The sequence below is a fragment of the Scomber japonicus genome, chromosome 24 (genome assembly GCF_027409825.1).
Source record: "Scomber japonicus isolate fScoJap1 chromosome 24, fScoJap1.pri, whole genome shotgun sequence".
Lineage (NCBI taxonomy): Eukaryota > Metazoa > Chordata > Actinopteri > Scombriformes > Scombridae > Scomber > Scomber japonicus.
This window is the reverse complement of record NC_070601.1, coordinates 7,240,532-7,253,417: the sequence shown is the minus strand read 5'-3', so window position 1 is coordinate 7,253,417 and position 12,886 is coordinate 7,240,532. Positions and strand designations below refer to the sequence as shown.

The 12,886-nt window shown below is 37.6% G+C and overlaps 2 long non-coding RNA genes across 3 annotated transcripts; both read right to left on the bottom strand.

Annotated features, from left to right (window-relative positions):
- Positions 1-121: 121 nt before the first annotated feature.
- On the bottom strand, positions 122-1,034 carry LOC128354483 (uncharacterized). Its single transcript, XR_008321063.1, has 3 exons — positions 990-1,034; positions 578-655; positions 122-142 (listed from the first exon to the last, which is right to left on the bottom strand). It is a non-coding gene; the product is annotated as an uncharacterized LOC128354483 (long non-coding RNA).
- Positions 1,035-8,912: 7,878 nt separating this feature from the next.
- LOC128354474 (uncharacterized) lies at positions 8,913-9,410 on the bottom strand. Of its 2 annotated transcripts, none has more exons than XR_008321059.1 (3): positions 9,371-9,410; positions 9,185-9,244; positions 8,913-9,009 (listed from the first exon to the last, which is right to left on the bottom strand). It is a non-coding gene; the product is annotated as an uncharacterized LOC128354474 (long non-coding RNA). The 2 variants fall into 2 exon arrangements; XR_008321058.1 differs by having other exon boundaries at positions 9,185-9,241.
- Positions 9,411-12,886: the final 3,476 nt, after the last annotated feature.

Sequence of the window (12,886 nt, the reverse complement as noted above, 5' to 3'; positions counted from 1 at the left end):
GCTGTAGAGAAAATAGTCAGTTAAAACAGGAACAATACTGGTCACTGCTCAGGGTTTGATTATCTCCACATTAATATAAATTTTACTGGTTTTGCATCACTCACCTTCATCTCCACACTGAGCAGCTCATCAGTAGCTCTGCCTGCAACAGTCAAGGAACATTTACTTCACATCATAAGTCATATGGCTACTTTGATTGAAAACTGTTATTTTCTACCACCTATGAAAGTTCAACTTCAAAGCTTCCTTATAGGAGTGAGTCTGATGTGTGCAGCCTTGTACTCTCATTGGGCCAAGCTCTGCAGCAGCTCAGCGACAGACTCTAAAACAGAACCTGCAGCCAAAGCCAAATCCAGAGATACTCTACCAGCACTGTAACACTGAGCCAGACACACACTGCCTGGACAGCTGACTGAGCACTGGAGTGAAACAAACCGCCAACATGATGTGGTATCTACTGCAATTTAAACATTTTGCTGTCTTTTAAAAATCACTAAAAAATAAAGAAATGTAAAGTTCTGGGACATGACTTGAATGCAATGTGAATCTTAAAGTGAACCATCACAACTCTGTTTACCTTTACTCCAAAGAAAAAGGCTGGGGGTTGGTAGTTTCATCCCATGGCAGCGGCTCTGTCATGGGGGACCCAGCATCTCTGAAACAAAACATAAAGGTCATAACGTGCTGCAATGGAGCCACCAAGTGTCACAGAAATTGGAGGGCAGGCAATGAACAAAAAGTTGACTTAATTACTGGTTTATATATCTAAAGTCAGGTAATCCTTGTGACGTAATATGTGCACATAAGTGCTCAAGTTCAGCTGCGTGGTTGAACACGTTCAGTAACATTAGCCAGCAGCACAGTAAAGTGAACAGGTCACGCAAAAACCGCCAAAAAACGACTCATAAGCGCCATTTTATAAAAGTACTTGAACTTTCTCACGAATTTAGTAAAATAATACATTTCTTTAAAAAAGCTGAAATTCTTACCACGTTTAAACAGACATCAGAGTCACGTCTCCCACACGTTTTTCTGCTAGACTGAGTTCCAGAGCGAAAGGCACGCTCATATTTATAACATACGGCTGTCGCAGTGCATTATGGGAAGAGACGCCCTTCCAAAGATCGTCTCTTAAACAGAACGACCACTAGTTTATTTCCCCCTGGACGATAAAACATACAGTATTATAGGTTGACTGCTCAACAACAACATTTGTACAACATAAAATTTTCGAAAACTAGTGTTTAGGATAGCTCAGTGAGATAAGTGTTGGGCATTAGGTTCTTGAAATTAAGGTTGTTGGTTCAATCCCCGTTTAGGGTCATTGATCTTTAATGTTTCTTACAGCATTGGTGGTAACTCCAATTGGAATACTGTCCCCTGTAGGCAACCAGTAGAAACACATCCACAATCCTCATTGGAGGATTTGGGATTTTAGGCCGATAGGACGCAGACAGGTATGTGAGCAGGCCGGGGATCGAACCCACCACCCCCAAAACTCAAACCGGCTGTCTAAATCACTGAACCACAGGCTCACATTGGCTCCAGTAGTTTTCATCAGCATTTGACTCTCCAGCAGTTTGTCTGACTTTCAAAAAGCTGTGCAACAATTGAACCAAGAACCTGATAGCTTCCCAAGTAGTCATCTAAGGCATTAGATGTGTCTGACTTGGAAAAACAATTGGACATAGTGAGAATTGAACCCACGACCACTAAGATTCAAAGCAAACAGCTAACAAACTGAGCTATTCCCTTTGGATTCAATCAGCAAAATCAGAAGTTCAAGAAGGTTTCCCAACAAGCTGAGCTGTTTGAGTTGAGATGCCAAGGTTTGGTTTCTTGCACCTGAGGCTCCAACTTGTCAACCTAATTAATCTGTAATTGGAGCAATGATTATGAATGAATGAAGGAATTAATTTATTAATACATAATTATTAATAATCATTAGATTAACATTAATTGAAGCAAGTAATCTTCATCTATTAATGATTAATATTAATAATTATTTAATTAATATTAATAATTAAATAATATTAATAATTAACCATGACTAATGTTAATTGAATCAAGTATTGTTACTCTATTAGTTATTAATTATTAATATTAATAATTAATGAATATTAATTAATCATTAGTAATGTTAATTAAATCATATAATGCTACTCTATTAGTTATTAATTATTAATGTTAATAATTAATTAATTATTAATGTTAATAATTAATGAATATTAATTAATCATTAGTAATGTTAATTGAATCAAGTAATGTTACTCTATTAGTTATTAATTAACATGTAGATATTTAGATTTATCTTCCAAGATGTTCTCCAAAGTTTGTGATGAACCACAAACATAAAAGAGCAAGAAACACAGTGGAAAGTTACTGTAGATAAATAAGTTAAAATGAGTATGACAGAAAGCAAACTTACAGTGAAGAGTCCAAACTGCTGCTTTACTCAATGATGACAGTCATGTGACCTGCATCAGGTGACTTTATGGATCCCAACAGGTGACACCCCACACACTGCCATCTGCTGGTCATTTATGAACATTACCGGTGCTGATCAGTTAATATTATATTCATATTAAATCTTCACTGTGAAAAACAACCTCTGCATCTATATATTAAAATCTTAAGAATAATGAATAAACCAATATTTTAAACATTAAGCTAATTAACAATACAACAAATGGCCAGTGGTTATGCCATCTATCAGTCTATCTATCTATCTATCTATCAGCGCCAATGAGTGTTCACATGTCACGTGATTACCCTTCCCTCCTCACTGGACTCGCAGACTGAGCCCTCACGGACTTCAATCGAAAGTGCTGTGACGTCACTTCCGGTCTGTGAGCAGGGACGCTGGTAAAACGCGCTCTGACAAGTGTTATCATTAATTGAACGGCTCCTGATGGTTTTAATGTTGATTTCTTGTCTTAACCCTCACACACTGTTCACATTCAGATCATTCATAGTATCCTGGCATAATTAGTCTCTGCCACATTTAATAATAATTATATATGATAATTATAATATTAATAATTAGCTACTGAATGAGAAGAAGAGTTCATACCACGGTAATGGACTGAGAGCAAAGCTGTGTTTAATTACATTTCATTTTCATTTGGAAACTATTACTGCTACATTATGCAATATTTCATGGGGAGTTTTTTTGTCCTTGTTGAGTATTTATCTTGTGCTCAGACCAGATTACCCGCTGCTTGAAGTAGGCTATTTTACTCACTGTTGATTTCATTTATAGCCTAAACAACACTACAATAGTGTCCTCGACAATTAAACAAAATGATGGGTAAACATTATGACCACTGACGTTAGTTATTTCACCTTTGAGTCTGAGACATTGGTTTTAAGGGGGACAGAAATGCCAAACAGAAGCTGATGTACGCTTGACAAATTAACAATCCAGTCAAATATATTTAAATTTATTCTTGAAATTTGTTTCCAAAACATGAATTTAGACATTGGTACAGTTTTCTTCCAGTTACCCCTGGTCCGTTTACACAGTGAGGACCTGAAATAACAGGGTACATACAGACAAATGGAAGCAGTTTACATTTTATTATTTGGAATGATAAAATACCAAAAGGATTCATGTACAGTGAGTGATGGCAGCAGTCGTAAGTAGTTCAGGGACTGATTCCCAAACATTTGAACAATTATATTGTCAAATATAAATATAGAAAAAGATGATGGACAGCAATGCTTTCTCCTTAAAGTCTTGTCTGGCCCAGTTCACCTGGAATTAATTACATCTTTTTCCCCTCCAACCATTGAGTTTCCCACACATACACCTAGGCTGTCAGTTCCTCTCATAAGATCTTACAGCTAATCGCACTTTGGGGTGAACTCATTTCTTCTTCTTGTCCTGCGTGCTGGTGAACCACTGGTCCAGCAACTGTCTGTGCTGAAAGTCACTGCCATCCATGCCCATTGCTCTCGGTCCTGCTCGAGAAGCCATAGTGAATATCTGAAAGCAAAACATGTAAGAGTCAGAGGAGATAAGAAGCCAAAAATAGACCTCAGTGGGAGGTGTTAAACTTTTGAGAGATGCTGATACCTCCATTATAAGAGAGTCTTCAAAAATGATGATCTTCTTAGAAATATACTAGCAATGATGATGATGATTGTTTTCAAAATTGATTCATCTGTCTGCTATTTTTCTTTACTAATAGATTCATTGTTTGGTCTCTAAAATGATGAAAAATGTCGATCACTATTTCTCAAAAAGCAAGGTGACATCTTCATATGTCTAATTTTGCTCTCATCCCAAAGATATTTAGTTTACTCTCGTAAAAAGATTAAAAAAACCCAGAAAATATTAATACTTGAGAAGCTGGAATGTGAGAAGTTCCTTAAAAATCATAATCAGACTGCCACAACACCACGGCTCCCAGTACCTCCCACTCCCACTAAAAGAAGACTAATGCTGTCCTTACTATGCACATCTCATTCATGTATTGCAGATTTGTTTATACAGAGATTGTTTCCTGTATAGAGTATATTATTTTATTTTATCACTTTCACCCTTATGTTGTGTCTTTTCCCCTCACTGTACTGTTGTGTCAATTTGATTTTTTCCTGAGGGGGATCAATAAAGATACATCTTATCCTATCAGACTTTATCTAATCAAAACAGTTGGCAATTGATTAAATGGCAATGAAGCTACTTAATTCAGCTCTAAAATATATTCCTATAATAATTAATAGGTTCACCAGGTTTTTCTTACTGTGGTCATTGCTCCTGTTTTAATTTTCATTCAAGACTGTGAACCCCAAATTACACATGAATCGACATCTGTCTGATCACAGCTGGAGCAGCACTGCTATTACACTGCACTGTTGCTTTATTAGAAGTGGAGACGTTTTAACAAAGGCACATTTTCCAAACCAAAAAAGTCGGTCCTCTCTTAATGAATCGTTTCCTTTTGTAAACGCATTTGAAAACATTTCTAATAAAGCAAAAATGAGACCGTTTCGTGGCTTGAACCGTGTTTGTGAGTACCACATGCCTCTGCTGGGAAAGGATCAGGATCCTCTGGAACCTGTACAAAGACCTGCAGCTGTAGAGTTAGACAGGCATGAACTTTTTCATAAGTAACAGATTACTGTTAAATTTAGGAGCTGTTGCAGATCTTCTCTTATACTTAACTGTATTAAAAATAGTTGTTCCAAGCTAAATTTTGCAGGGAAAAAAATCAATCAAACTTGTGATTGACTGACTTATTTTGGCTCTAACTCGATAGATAATGCAATAGAACTGAGTCAGAGGAAGTTGCTGCAGTTCCACCATTAGCCCACTAGATGGCGACTTATAGGTTTATGGACTTTAGACTGATTTGAAAAGTTGCAGGGGTGATGTTTTGAAGGTTACATTTACAACATATGAGGTGTGTGCTGGACTCACTGGGTGGGTGGATGGATGTGTGCTTGGTGAAGCAGCAGGAGGAAATATTTGCAGGGTGCATGTACAAGTAAGTTATGCTGTTTAACTATCAGCAAGTTACAGCAAATTGTAGCTATGTCTTAAAAATAGTTGTTCCAAGCTAAATTTTGCAGGGGGGAAAAAATCAAACTTGTGATTAATTTACTTATTTTGGCTCTAGCTTGATAAATAATGTAAATTAACAGTCAGAGAAAGTTGCTGCAGTTCCATCATTATTCCACTAGATGGCGACATGGGTTGTTGGACTTGAGACTGATTTGAAAAATTGCAGTGATGTTTTCAAGGTTGCATTGTGAGCTGGACTCACTGGGTGGATAGATGTGTGGTTGGTGAAGCAGCAGGAGGATATTTGCAGGGTGCATGTACAAGTAAGTTATGTTATTAAGTTTGACTTGTTTTTGTTAATTCCAACTAAATAAAACTAAATAAATACAAGTAAATACAAGTGCTGTTTAAGGATTTGTTTCTACTTTTAGACTTTTAGACATGAGTGACTCGACATTGACTGACTGTCCCTCCACATCAGTGAATACAACATATTTAAGCTGTTGGTTGATATTGTTTGATTTTGACAGGTTGATCAATAATTAAGATGTAGATATTTAGATTTATCTTCCAACATGTTCTCCAAAGTTTGTGATGAACCACAAACATAAAAGAGCAAGAAACACAGTGAAAGTTACTGTAGATAAAGTTATAATAAGTATGAAAGAAAGCAAACTTACAGTGAAGAGTCCAAACAGCTGCTTTACTCAATGATGACAGCCATGTGACTACATGGCAGTCATGTGACCTGCATCAGGTGACACCCCACTACAGGTTAAACGACTGCTGGTGTTACTGGTCATCAGATGAGGCCACATTGCCATCTGCTGTTCATTTATGAACATTACCGGTGCACCTGTGTGTGCCCCTTAAAATCATCATTGTCAGGCATGTATCAAAGTCTCCTCTAAGATATTTTAGTTGATAACCCTAACCCTTACTTCAAAACTATCTCAGGATCAAAGCCACAACCTTAGAACTTCCAACCTCGTCCATGCCTTGTCAAGTTACTGATTCCATTGAGGAAAATATAGTTTTTTCCTGCATTGGAGCACTTAAAGAACTGCAGCGTGTCTGAGAGAATATCTCTGAAAGTACCATGAACTGTTAGCCGAGGGTTGTTAATGGTAGATCTGCCACTCCAATCTGAGAAACTGAAAGCAGCATGATGCTCCTACTGCTTCAGGCTGTTAGAAGACTGCGCTGCAAATGCAGAAGTTGTGGCTTTGATCCTGGGACACTTCTAACAAGTCTAACATCAAGAGGACAGACTGAAAAGTGTGATAAAACCACCTTCCCCAATGAAGATCCAGTGACTCAGTGGTTAATATATCTTCTCACTGACAGAGATTGTGAGTTCTATCCCAGGCTACTACTTTTAAAGTCAGAAAGCCTAAATAAAATGTGAAAAGCTCAGAAGAAAAGTAAAGGGTGTCAGTTCAGATAGCTCAGGCTGTTAGGTGACTGCTTTGGAAACGTGAGGTCATTGGTTCAAGTCTTGCACAGCTCTGAGTAAGTCAGTAGTTTTAAAGTCCAACATCCAAATTAAGAAGATAAATGCGCCCAGAGAAAAAGTGTTAGTGTATTCAGGCTTGCTGGTGTAGTGGGTTTGTCCGAGGTCATAAGGTGATTGTGATACAATTCCTGGTTCGATTCTGGGTGTTGCTGGGATACTGATTGTGAGTATGTCAGTAGTTTTAAAGTCCAACATCCAAATGAAGAAGATAAATGCACCTGGAGAAAAGGTCTTATTGTGGTGTAGTGGGTTTGTCCCAGATAATAGGGTCAAAGTCCCCACCTCCCCAGTACAACAACCACTCTCACATATGTGTTCATCAGATTACAAGGTACTCACCCATTGAGATCCTCCGTGGCTGCTGGCGACAAATGAACCCACTACACCATGGGGTCGCTGTCAGAAACAATCTGGAATCTCCCTAATCACAACTACATCATGTTCATTCATTCGATATATAAGTATAAAAGGTGAAACAACAACGTTTGTACAACATAACATTTTGAAAATCAGTGTGTAGGATAGCCTAGTGAGATAAGTGTTAGGCATTAGGTACTCGAAATTATGGCTGTTGGTTCAATCCCCGGTCAGGGTCATTGATCGTTAATGTTACTTTCAGACTGACAGAATAGGAGTATATCTGGACTGTCATGTTAGCATCCTTTCTTTCTATAGAGTCTCCTCCAACACATTGATTCAATTTTCCACCAAATTCCACAAAGGAGGTCCAAACCAATAATGAATTAATGCATTTGTATGTAGCCTGCCATATAGCCACTGTTGGTCAAACACTGAATGCTCCCTCAGCTCAGTAGGTCTTGAATGCAACCCCAGGCTTGGCCCCGCCTCTAATCAAGGTAAGGTTATTTAAGACACCTGTGTACATTTGTTCTTCCTTTTCTGCTGCCATGTGGTCTGGACGGAGGTCGGTATGCTGAGATGTAACTGCCAGAAGTTCTTGTTTCTGAGAGCTAACTTTGGTTTTCTATGCTTAGTTTCTCTGTTGGTGTCTCCAGCTCGTAGACCCTTTTCCCCTACTATGGTGGAAAGTGGTGCCTGGACAGTTTGATTCTATTGTGTATGCAGGTGGCTAACTAACTCTGTCTCTTTTTGTAGGATACCATCTGCTGCTGCTTTTTGCCTGCCCTATTTAGTACAGCCTTATAAATATTGGAGATTAGGACCATCTATTTTTGTTTAACCTTTGTAGTTTGTAGTTTGTAGTTTTATTAGATTTAGTGGAGTTGTGGGCCAGTCTGCCCCTCTGGTTGAGGTCTCTTCACAAGTGAGTATATGTTGGCACACCTAGTCCACTTGTGTTTTGTTTTTAACTATTGGTAGTATATTCAGATTGTAATTTTTAAACTGAATTTGTAATAAAATGCTTTTACATTACAACTCAATATTGTCTTTAATTTACTTGTGTCAGCTTATTCTTGAAAAATGTATCAGAACCAGTCTGATCTGAACTCTATTTGAGTCACTGACTTTTCATGTACCATAATTCCAAGTGGTGCATCACATCTAGTCACTTTCCAACCGTTAGCACTGCTGTGTACAATGTACAGCAGTTCATTTTGTATAGTCCTGCTGGAAATGGTCCAAATGCACCATTTCCTTATTAGAAGTAACAAATGGTGTTTACTAGCACCTCATTTAGTTACATCTTCCAGTGTACTTAGTGCCAGTTATTTGGTAAAACTTGCTTTGGTTCTGATATGCCTCTGACTGTGCTAATTGTCTTATACCTACAATGTTGATATGTAGTTGTGAGATATTGCACTATCTGTTGAATACACTGATAATGTGGCCAAATCTGGGGAAAAAAGCCTAATAAACCATGAAACAGTTGCTGCAGATTTTTCAAATTTTATTCAGATATTACATTCAATGTTTAAATTTCATCCTCAAACTCAGGCTGAGCAGAAGTGCCTGGTCACATCCCAGCAGGTGGACTCCAGTTCTCCACACCAGTCAAGCAACACTAAAAAAAAAAGAGAACACATTACTAGAGAGCACTTGAGTTTTGAAAAGAAATTGCAATTCACATGTTAGCTTAATAGAATCTGTGCCAAAGTCCTGACATTTCTCTCCCAATACTAAGATTCCACTGCAGATAGAGAAGTCTGCCATGGCAGTACAGGACTGGGGATACATACCTGACATCAGTCTTGGTTCCTGCTGTGTACTGCCCCCTATAGGCCAGCTGCTCCACACTGCTGTAGAGAAAATAGTCAGTTAAAGCAGGAACAGTACTGGTCACTGCTCAGGGTTTGATCATCACCACATTAATATAAGTTTTACTGGTTTTGCATCACTCACCTTCAGTCAGTCTGCAGTATGACCTTCATCTCCACACTGAGCAGCTCATCAGTAGCTCTGCCTGCAACAGTCAAGGAAAATTTACTTCACATCATAAGTCATATGGCTACTTTGATTGAAAACTGTTATTTTCTACCATCTATGAAAGTTCAACTTCAAAGCTTCCTTATAGGAGTGAGTCTGAAGTGTGCAGCCTTGTACTCTCATTGGGCCAAGCTCCGCAGCAGCTCAGCGACAGACTCTAAAACAGAACCTGCAGCCAAATACAGAGATACTCTACCAGCACTGTAACACTGAGCCAGACACACACTACCTGGACAGCTGACTGAGCACTGGAGTGAAACAAACAGCCACCATGATGTGGCATCTACTGCAATTTAAACATTTTGCTGTCTTTTAAAAATCACTAAAAAATAAAGAAATGTAAAGTTCTGGGACATGCTTTGAATGCAATGTGAATCTTAAAGTGAACCATCACAACTCTGTTTACCTTTACTCCAAAGAAAAAGGCTGGGGGTTGGTAGTTTCATGCCATGGCAGCGGCTCTGTCATGGGGGACCCAGCATCTCTGAAACAAAACATAAAGGTCATAACGTGCTGCAATGGAGCCACCAAGTGTCACAGAAATTGGAGGGCAGGCAATGAACAAAAAGTTGACTTAATTACTGGTTTATATATCTAAAGTCAGGTAATCCTTGTGACGTAATATGTGCACATAAGTGCTCAAGTTCAGCTGCGTGGTTGAACACGTTCAGTAACGTTAGCCAGCAGCACAGTAAAGTGAACAGGTCACGCAAAAACCGCCAAAAAACGACTCATAAGCGCCATTTTATAAAAGTACTTTCTCACGAATTTAGTAAAATAATACATTTCTTTAAAAAAGCTGAAATTCTTACCACGTTTAAACAGACATCAGAGTCACGTCTCCCACACGTTTTTCTGCTAGACTGAGTTCCAGAGCGAAAGGCACGCTCATATTTATAACATACGGCTGTCGCAGTGCATTATGGGAAGAGACCATACAGTCTATGGAAGAGACGCCCTTCCAAAGATCGTCTCTTAAACAGAACGACCATTAGTTTATTTCCCCCTGGACGATAAAACATACAGTATTATAGGTTGACTGCTCAACAACAACATTTGTACAACATACAATTTTCGAAAACTAGTCTTTAGGATGGCTCAGTGAGATAAGTGTTGGGCATTAGGTTCTTGAAATTTAGGTTGTTGGTTCAATCCCCGTTTAGGGTCATTGATATTTAATGTTACTTTACAGCATTGATCGTAACTCCAATTAGAATACTGCCCCCTGTAGGCAACCAGTAGAAACACATCCACAATCCTCATTGGAGGATTTGGGATTTTAGGCCGATAGGACGCTGACAGATATGTGAGCAGGCCGGGAATCGAACCCACCACCTCCAAAACTCAAACCGGCTGTCTAAATCACTGAACCACAGGCTCACATTGGCTCCAGTAGTTTTCATCAGCATTTGACTCTCCAGCAGTTTGTCTGACTTTCAAAAAGTTGTGCAACAATTGAACCAAGAACCTGATAGCTTCCCAAGTAGTCATCTAAGGCATTAGATGTGTCTGACTTGGAAAAACAATTGGACATAGTGAGAATTGAACCCACGACCACTAAGATTCAAAGCAAACAGCTAACAAACTGAGCCATTCCCTTTAGGATTCAATCAGCAAAATCAGAAGTTCAAGAAGGTTTCCCAACAAGCTGAGCTGTTTGAGTTGAGATGCCAAGGTTTGGTTTCTTGCACCTGAGGCTCCAACTTGTCAACCTAATTAATCTGTAATTGGAGCAATGATTATGAATGAATGAAGGAATTAATTTATTAATACATAATTATTAATAATCATTAGATTAACATTAATTGAAGCAAGTAATCTTCATCTATTAATGATTAATATTAATAATTAATTAATTAATATTAATAATCAAATAATATTAATTAATTAATCATTACTAATGTTAATTGAATCAAGTATTGTTACTCTATTAGTTATTAATTATTAATATTAATAATTAATGAATATTAATTAATCATTAGTAATGTTAATTGAATCAAGTAATGCTACTCTATTAGTTATTAATTATTAATGTTAATAATTAATGAATATTAATTAATCATTAGTAATGTTAATTGAATCAAGTAATGTTACTCTATTAGTTCTTAATTATTAATATTAATAATTAATTAATTGTTAATGAACAATTAATGAAGCCTTACCTGTGAGGATGACTCATAAAATCACAACAAATGATTAGTCTACTTACTATAGCCTGACTACAGCCCCTACATATAAGTAAGACTATAGTCTTACTACAGCCCCTACATATAAGTAAGACTATAGTCTTACTACAGCCCCTACATATAAGTAAGACTATAGCCTGACTACAGCCCCTACATATAAGTAAGACTATAGTCTTACTACAGCCCCTACATATAAGTAAGACTATAGCCTGACTACAGCCCCTACATATAAGTAAGACTATAGTCTTACCTTGATGAGACCAATGTGTGGATGACTCATAACATCACAACAACTGATTATTAACAACACAGTCCTCGAATGTAGGGGATGGTTGACCCTGTAAAGCTTTCAGTGTGATGCTGAACCAATTAATAGATATTAATCATTATTAATTAATAACTATTCATATCAATTAATAATTATTAGATTGTTAATTGATTCAATTAACATTAAGAATCCATCAATTGTTCATCATTAACAATTAATTAATTATTAATATTAATAAGTAAGAAATAATAAACATTACTTCATTCAATTAGCATTAAGGATTAATTAATTATTGATATTAATTCATTATTAATTTTAATTACTTAATTAATATTAATAATTAATTAATTAATTATGAAGGATGTAGAAACACTCCTTGAAGATTGAATATCAAATATATAAATATCATGTGACTGAATTTCAAAATTAACTGCTGCATGCAGACTTGAACCCATGACCTCAAAAACATCACCCTCAACATGAAGGTGTCTCTATGGCTGAACTAGTGGACCAGCTGACCAACAAAGTCTTCATCAGCTTTTCAGTCTCCAGCAGTTTGTCTGACTTACAAAAGTTCAGTAACACATTTGGAATCAAACCCACAACCTTGGGACTTCAGACTCACAGAGCAACACACTGAGCTACAGAGTCACACTCCCCATTTGTTCTCATTGGATGTTTTCAGTCCTCAGTGCTCCGGCTGGATTGAACCCACAGCTTCAAAAAATGTATCAAACAAATCACACGACTGGACCATATGTAAAGAGACAGACTGTCTGAAGCACCTTTTTAAGGACTTGGTCCAGTAGTTTGAACTGTTTGATAAGTTTTTGACTTTATTGAAGTTGTGGGTTGAATCCAGTCAGACCACTGAGGACTGAAAACATGAAGTCAGGGTGACTCTGTAGCTCACTATGAGTGAAAGGTAAACCCAAACCCCAACCCAACCCTTTCATTTTGATCCAGTTACTGATGCAGGAGAGGGATCAAACCAACCACCT